Consider the following 9,129-nt stretch of genomic DNA (forward strand, 5'->3'; position numbering starts at 1 on the left):
AGAGAGAGAGAGAGAGAGAGAGAGAGAGAGAGAGAGAGAGAGAGAGAAAGACAGAGAGAGAGAGAGATGGGGGTATGAGGAGAAAGAACATTCTAGCAGGCGCTGAAAATCAGGGCGGAGCCTACAGCCTCAGCCCGCGCCCTCTAGCAGTGCACACAGACCGAGGAGAGAGGTCTGGGCTGCTGTCCCCATCTGAAGTCCTGCCACAGTGTAGACAACCACCTTGTAAAGTCGCTCTCAGAACAAAGCTGGTCCTCGAAGCAGGCCAGGCCCTCAGGCTGGGCAGGCGTGTCGGAGGCTGGGTTTTCCGGCAGAGCCGCCCCCGCCCTGTGGGCAGCAGCTGTACCCGGGACACCGTGGAGCCTCTTCTGCCTCCCTGACCCACTTCACTCGCTTGGGCGTCCTGCCGTTGGCCACTCTTGGCACGCGTCCAGCCCAGCAGGCTCGTGTCACATCGGGAACCGTCAGTGTGGGCAGATGGGCTCAGCTCCCTCGTTCACCCCGGGGGAGCTCATCTCACCGCTGGAGGCTCCCGGGAGGGGAAGCCAAGGAAGATGCTGAAAGCGATGCTCTGGTAGTGCCGGCCTCGCACCAGACGATGGGAGGGTCCTTTCGCCCGTGCATGTTTCTTCTGGCCCGGAGAGTGATGCCACCTTAACCTCCAGCCGTGGACACACAGCCAGCACTCCGTCACTGAGCGCCTCCAGGTCCCATTTTGGTGGTGGTGTTTAAAAAAAATAGTGAGCGATAATATTTATTACATCTTGATAAATGTAAAAGGCTTTCCCTATTCCCACTGGTGTGTGACCTTGTTTGCTAAGAGTAGGCATCTAAAACTGTGAAGTTCTGTGAGCCATCCTCAGTCAAACTGACCTAAACACTTAAAAGGTTTCCTGCCCATTACAGAGGTGCACAGCCAAACAGGATCACCCTCTGAAAGGGACTCCAAGCATCTATCTGTGCTGCATCAAGAGGGATCCTGAAGATGTCGCAAAAAAGTCACCTGTGGTTTTCTCCAGAGGATGAAATACCGAGTGATTTTCCCACTTTTTTCCTTATTCTCTTGTGTTATTTGAGAAGAGACTGGGGAGAGAAAGATAAACAACACATGGCCCTGTCCTCAAGGAGATGCTAATCTAAAGAGGAAACCTGTCCCTTATTTACTGTTTTTTGTTTCCCCTTAAAATTCATGCAAATTCTACATTATATTCCACAATATATTACTTGAGTATAACAATGTTCTTGGTTATTTATAATCAAGGAAAATTAATGGTCCAAGAAAATAGACTAGACTGATTCTGTGGCCTCTGTGTGCGCAGCACAAACGGTCAGGATTTCTAGCACTCGGGCCTCTCCGAGCAGCGAGGAGGTGGCAATAGGTCTACATCAAGGCTCTACAGACTTTCAGATTCTCTACTCGTCTCCCGCTCCTGTGGAAAGTCCCCGACGAGCCATGCGGGGCTCTTTCATTCTGGAGGTGCTAGGCAGGTAAGCTTAAAATGAGCTTACCTAAAATATAGCAGAATTCTTCAACTAGGATTGCTTGGAGAACAAGCTTGCAGGCTCTAGAAAGTTCTGCCGCATTAATAATTCCACTCCACTCTGACGAGATCCTAAAGATATCTTGGAAATGCCTTCGGTCCCTTGGACTAAAGATTTATTCTTCTTAGCTTTTGTTCTATTTTCTAGCTTTTTAAGGACCCACAAAACCTGTTTGACCACTTCTGTGACCACAGTCCTCAAGCCCTTATGACTCAGCTGAGCCACCTTGAGTCTAACAGCTGCCACCGCTGACAGATGGCCAAGGCACAGCCCAGCAGCTGGCGGCCTCCGCTTTCTTTTGTCAAATCATGGCCAACGTCCAGCACTATGCTGTGGGCCTCGAGAAGGACTCAGGAGTAGTCAACTACATTCTCTTTTCAGGTGAGACTCATCCCACTTTGGGATTATTCTCATCGTCAATAAAAATGAAAAAGTAATCGAGTGTTCATAAAAACTTTCTGGTCTACTTTCTAGTTCCCATCTTGTATCCGACAATGTGGTTTAATTGTTTAGGTTGGAAAAGACTGACTTCGGCCCATTTACACCGGTAGATGAGCGGGGCAGGTTATCATGGACTTCGGCACGAATAAGCAGTCGTTGGAGTGTAGCTTAAGACATGACTGAGCATCTCAGGTCGGCAAACTTCCTTTGCAAAGGCTAAAGTGTCCGCGAAGACTACTAAAACACACAGGGAGAAATCGGCTGCCGTTCTTTCTGACATGTGGCTGAAGTCATGCCATATGAATTAAAGTAACATGACCTTTTTTAACGTGCCCAGTTCTCAAGGTTTCTGGTAGCACTGGAGAGGGCAAAGAAACTAAGCTGAAATACTGCAGTCGACTGGCTTTCTTTCATTGAGATGGTGATAATATAAGGGTGAAAGTTACACGGCGTCAAAAGCACAGGGCTGCCGATCCTCACGCGCTTGAGATACTATTGACATCTGGAATCACCCAGTCCAAAAGGAAAAAAAGAAACAGTAAAAATTTCCCGTAAGGTGGATATTCAGAGCTGAAAATGTGTTCTTTTCTAGGAGAAGCAGCTAATAAATTGCTACGTGATGTTGGCTCAGGTTTTCTGGAAGAACTTTCTCTGGATCGGTATCAGTTATAAGTGCATTTGGCTACAGAAAAAAAAGAAAGAGAGAGAGAAAGAAAGAAAGAAAGAGAGAGAGAGAGAGAGAGAGAGAGAGAGAGAGAGAGAGAGAGAGAGAGAGAGAGAGAGAGAGAGAGAGAGAGAGAGAGAGAGAGAGAGAGAGAGAGAGAGAGAGAGAGAGAGAGAGAGAGAGAGAGAGAGAGAGAGAGAGAGAGAGAGAGAGAGAGAGAGAGAGAGAGAGAGAGAGAGAGAGAGAGAGAGAGAGAGAGAGAGAAAGAAAGAAAGAAAAAGAAAGAAAAAAAGAAAAAAAGAAAACACCGCTCTCACTGCTTAAAGGAATAGCCTTTATTTCTCTCACGTGACAAGGTGTGGAGGTTGCAGTCTAGGGCAGGTGCAGTCACTCAGCGATGCTCAGGGACCCAGATCCTTTCCATCTTACTGCTCCTTACTCCATTCTTACCATGATCAGGTTTGCATACTCATTTACTGACTGTCACCTGTCTCTTTGACACCTGGTGGGGGAGGGAACAAAAGGGTAAAAAGAGGTTTCTCTTGGTAAAGTTTGGCCTTTTTATTTAAAAAGCACAGTTCCCCAAGGACTCCTTCCCCCATCTCATTTGCCAGACTGTGCTAAGTGGATCCACTAGCTGTGATGAGGACTGAGAAAGGGGAGTGTTTAGTCAGCCATATTGCTCTCACATGATGTTGAGGTTTTCTAAGCAAAAAAGCCTGAGGAAGACATAGATGATGGGTGAACAGTTAGCAGTACCTTCTACCGTGGCTGGGACCTGGCACGGAATTTTGGTACCTGTATTTAAGTCAGAACCCATCCTACCAAACAATTTCAGTGGTCGTCTGCTAGGTTCCCAGCTAATCCATGGCTACAGTGGCAACAGAGTCCTAAGGTCCATGATGCCCGTGGCCTTGAATGAGGGGAAGAAGGAGAATACAGCTGTATCCTCTAATTCTATTCTAATGATGCCTAATGCAATCATTGCCACGTAGTACCAATAAGGTGGTTCATTCACACGGCTCATGTTTGAACACATAGCTTTTGTTGACGCCTATGTCGAGGATGAGATTCTTTTTCTCTCTCGTTTACTTTTCTTTTTCCTCATATTTTGCTGAATGTTACACCAGGCTACTTACATTCCCTTTTTCTAATGATTAAACCATTGACTATGCCTCTTGGCACTTTCTCCCAGTCTTCAATCTTTTGAAAAGCCTGTACTCTCCTGACCGGCTCAAAGAACAACCTAGAACTGTGCCCTGGCATCGCCTGCCATCCTCTTGTTTGAAGAGCTTCCTCCCCAGGACCAGCTGACTGAGTAGACTTCTAAACAATGTCAACAGGCGAAATTTAAGGTTCAATATTCACATCTTTCAAAGTTGCTTTTGGCATCTACAAACACTATTTTACAAATTATTTATGGATCATGACTTGCTAATAGTGGGTGATATTATTTTCAATTTATGGAAGACTGCACAGTATTACTTGGAAATCCAAGTAGTGGGATTTATAAGCGCTGGGTTACTTTTTAAATAATAGCTTTACACAATCAAATGCTATCTGACTTACACTTGGTCATGACCTATGAATCATATAAAAATGCTTAACAGTCGTTTTTTTATCTTGAACTTGAAATACAGTGGGGTTTTCTTCTAAGTACACAAAATCCACAGGCAAGAGAAGACACGTCTGTTAACAGAAGTGATGATGAAAATTCAGTTCCTTCTACTAAAACTAAATAAGCCAGGCATAAATGCTAGAACAGCTAGCAGGATACAAATGGTCATCTCGTTTTAACGTTCACCCTCAATTTGCAGTTGTGATGTTTCTTCATTACATAAGAAAGCGATTCACTTTCTTGGGGAAGGATAATCTTTTCCAGAACAAATGAAAATATCTTCGCAAAGGTGTAAATATAAGATGCCATTATTTGAAAGGCTGGCTCCTCCTTGCCCTTGAGAAAACAGAAACCAGCAGGAAGTGGTGAGAGCAGGTTTTGAGTCCAAGTAGTCTTGACCTTGAACTATGATATACTGCGCGTTCCCGCCCTGACTGCCGCAGGCCAAAGCAGAGACCAAAGGGGACCCTTCACAGACCGACGAGGAGGGGCCCTCAGGCCTGCTCTTGGGAGAAAGAGAACGCATTGTTTGAACTGGGAAGCCCAGAGCACCCACGCCGGGGCAGTAGAGAGTGGCTTGCACCCAGCAACACATGAATAGAAGGAGAAACAGCAATGGCAGCAGCCAGCAAGCCAAGTGTAGAAAGGCCGATCAAAAAAATTGCCTTCTCCTGTGTGAGCAACAGGGCTATAAAAAGAACTTTTCAGCTTTTCAGTCAACCCTTAGCAGTATCTCCCCCCAAGAAACACTCAAAATTAAACTCTCAACTTCTGATGGAGGGCCAGTGTTCATTCGAATGAGTCTTTATTTTACCCCCTCTCATGTCAGAATGATTCGGCCTCCTACCTACCAGTCAAGTTCAGCTGGACAGCCCAGCAGGTACTCGGAGCTCAAGAAATCTTTTTTTAAAAAGAAGCCCCATCACCAGCCTGTATTTCAGAAGTAGCAATCACATATCCAGCCAAAGCGAAATTAAGAAATTTGCATGTCATTTATTAATATCCTTCTTGTCTGTCAAGCAGCCTTCAAAAACATGTTTTCCTCCTTTAGAAAGAAGCAAATTGTAATGAGCACATTGACATGGAGGATCTCAGACGAGGCTGTTTTTCCATGGGTGTGTAGAGGGTCCACAAGAGAGACACTGGGCAATATTACATTCTGTTCTGGACCCCAACACCTGGAGCATTCTTTCCTATATGCGGCGATTCACATCTTGTCTTCAGAAGGTCTCCTCCCCAGCGTAATCTATCTTGAAATCAAAAGGGTCATTCAGAATGCTCCAAGATGCCTGGGCGTTAGATTAGGAAATTGTTAATTCGTTAGGTGGGATGATGCTATTGTGGTTCTGGAAGAAAATATCCTGACGTTTTGGAGATGCACAGTGAAGCATGTAGGGATAAAATGTAACGATATGTCCAATTCATTTTAAAATACTTTAGTGGCATTTCTTAAAGAATCAATAAAATAAATATGATAACATCTTAACCGCTGTAGTATCAGGAATCGGGTTGGTAAGTGTCCATTATGTGTCTCTCTCTACTGTTTTGTGTGTTTGACATTTTCATAACAAAAGAAAAAACATTTCAAGAGGGAAGTTGTGTGAAAACTTGATCTCCTGCATCCCGGCAGATCTACCTTCTGCTGGCACACGCCCCCCTCCCCTCGCTGCTGGCCCTCTCTACTTAAGCCTGCGTCTGGGCTGCCAAGGACCTGGACATTCACAGCCAGAAGGGAGGTCAAATGGCAATTGTTACTCACGTTCATGGCACTTTCTCTATGTGCCAGGCACCATTCTAAGCACTTTCTGTGAGCTGCGTCACTGAATCCTCACAGCAGCCCTATGTGGAAGCTGAAGTAGCCGCTATCATCTCTGTTCTACTCGGGGCGCAGCTGAGTCCCAGGGGTGTTAATGTGGCCAAGGCCACCCAGCTAGTAAACAACACGGCCAGAATTTCAACCCAGGCATTTACTATTTATTAACCCAGTTACTTACAAGGGTAAAGTGCCTCGCTCGGCTAGTTATCCAAGGGCATAGTGCTTCTCTGAGAAAGGTGCCTTATGATGTTTTAAAGTGCACACTTTACTGCCTTACATGACATTGACTAACTGCCAGTAGCTCTCTTTCTACACGAATAAAGGCAAGTTTCAGTCATTCCTCCTTCTTTTTTGCATTTTTCTCAGAGGCCGACACGGCGCCTGGTACTTAACAGACACTGGATAAATGTTGATTGATTTGCTAGATGGTCATCACCCAGAAGAGAGATCCGAGGACAGCACGAGGCTGACAGCAATCCTCAAAGCCTTAGCTTTTGGCTCCTGCGTCTCTATTACTCAAGCGTGGGCAGGTAGAGCCCTCCGCAGGTGATAACCTGTTTATGGGTGGCAGCTGAGTCCCAGGTTCAGATGCTGACCTTGGCTTCTTCTCGTCTGACAAACCTGGTTCAGATGCTGACCTTGGCTTCTTCTTGTCTGACTAAACCACCATCGGAAATGATAATGAAGAACTTGATGCTTGCTTATACTTGTGCCCACAGAACCTGGCTGAAATCCAACACACATGCATATATACATACATATATACATACACATACACCTCTATTTCTGTCTATCTATCTATCATCTATCTATCTATCATCTATCTATCTATCTATCTATCTATCTATCTATCTATCCATCTATCTATCAGCATGTGTGTAACTTTGATCGTTAGAACCCAGGGAAAAGCCAGCATCTTCTATAGTGAACTGGTTTATCTAGACATAAAGATTTCTCTCAGGTTAGAAAAATATAACTCAGTGGGCCTTTCAGTCCAGCAAAGGGCCAGCAAAGGTCCAACCCCAGAGGGAAAGAAAAGAAAGCTTGCCGTGCCTAACCCTGCTGAAGCTTGTTCATGGTGGGTATGTTCTGTCCTTGCTTTCCTAAAAACGGGTTTAGATTATACAGTCTCTGAAAATTATTTTCTGTTCTCAGTTAGTGTTTTTTTAAAATTTATTTTCCAAGCACTGGCTCACAAGAGATCAGGAGCAGAGGGTACAGGAGGCTGACCGTCACTTCGGGCAGGCAAGACTCCCCCAAAAAGACCAGATGGGTTGCCGAACCCCATTTTGGCCTTCTACAAAAGCCCCCACAGGCAAGACTACGCAAGACTGAAGGGCCCAGGCATGGCGAAGGCTGTTCTGGGTAAGCCCAAAGCTAAGGGCAGACTTCTCAGGCAGCAGGTGGAGTCCCCTTGGGTGGGACAACCTACTTCTTTCCCTGCCATCCATCTGGAGAAGGAGGCCATCCTGACGTAGGACCGAGCACCCAGAAGGTGCGCCTTGGACTGAGGGATGGTGGGAGCCCATTCCCTGATTCTTAAGGAGTGAAATTTCAACTCTAGGCAGGAGAGGCATGTTCCAGGGTCCTCCCAGTGAGCTGAGGTCAGGTCGTCCCAGGAACTTGGCCGTAGGCCAGGGGACAGGAGAGAGATGTCTAAGGAGGAGAGTCTCTGTGGAGGGCTGTGTCTGCAGCCAGGACAAAGCACAACCCTACAGGTCAGAGGCTCGCAGAAGCGGTCCTAGGGTTTGCCAGGGAGGGCCCTTGCCAAAACACCAGTCTTCTCTGGCCATACAATTGGTCTACTACAGTCTCTATGACCTCACAGCCTGGGAAGTCTTGGGGGTTTGATTCCATCACTCGTCGGCCCGGCCATTCAAAATCCTGTGCCTGGTGTCTAACAGACGTGCTCAACAGCCTTCGAGTGGTTCACAATGCATTTCTGTTGCTTTTTCACAAGTGCTTCAGATACCTGGTAATCGGAGGAATGCAAAGTAAAACAACAGTGGAATAGCCTTTTTCTTCCATCAAGTTTGCAAAACTTTAAAAGAATAGCAGCCACTGTTTACATTGGTCGAATCACTCTTTTGTCCTAAGGGTGTCCCGAATCACCCCAAGCCCTAAACAGTGCCAAGAAGAAAAAATAGAAGAAATAGACCATAGTTACAGGTGTCTTCACGTGATAATCATGTCACTGGCATCACTGAAGATAAACATCAATAGGGCCAGGAGCACTTTGGAATAAAAAGAGACCATCTGATTTATGTCTTTATTAATTAACTCATTCATTCAAGATATTGAATATCTAAGGAGAACAAAGAATGAGGAAGGAAAGTCAATACATATTAAATGCTGAGTGTGTGGGGGGCATGGAGCCAGGTCGTTAGGTGAATTATTCTGTGAGTCTGGTAACAGGAGCCCTTTCCACTAATGAAGCGAGGGCAAGTCATGCAGCCAGTGAAAACTTTGTAGAGGCTCCGTGAGACAGAAGGATGCAGAACGCCGCTTACCCTCTTAGGGCTTCTCATCTGTAGAGCAGAATGGGATATGTACCCCAACACCAGTGCTCAGAGTCCTGAACCTGGAGTCATCCAGGCAACCATACTCCAGGCAAGTCAAGGAGAAGAGATGATTCGAGGCTGAGCTAGAAAGGCTTCTCAGAGAAGCATTTGAACTGAACCTCTTGGGATAGGTCATATTAATAAAGAGATGAGGCAGGAAGTGAGAGGAGCGGAATGTTCTAGGGGGAGAGACCAGCATGGACACGTTAGTAAAGAAGAACAGGCCGAGGTCTGCTTCAGGAGAAACTGCTAATAAAGAAGCAAATAAGCAAAAACAAACAAACAAACAAACAAACAAACTCAGATCCTCGCAGCTCTTCAAAAATTCTGGTGGACTGACAGGGCTTAGAGTTCCCCTGAGGAGGAGGCTCGGCCAGCGGCCAGCGAGTTTGTCACCAGACTTGAAAACATGAGTCCTGAGGTTGGAAAGGAGTTCAGGACACAGATATCGTTTGTGGAATCACTGGCTTTCCAGTAGCAGCCCAGG

Source organism: Pteropus alecto, unplaced genomic scaffold (genome assembly GCF_000325575.1).
Source record: "Pteropus alecto unplaced genomic scaffold, ASM32557v1 scaffold115, whole genome shotgun sequence".
Lineage (NCBI taxonomy): Eukaryota > Metazoa > Chordata > Mammalia > Chiroptera > Pteropodidae > Pteropus > Pteropus alecto.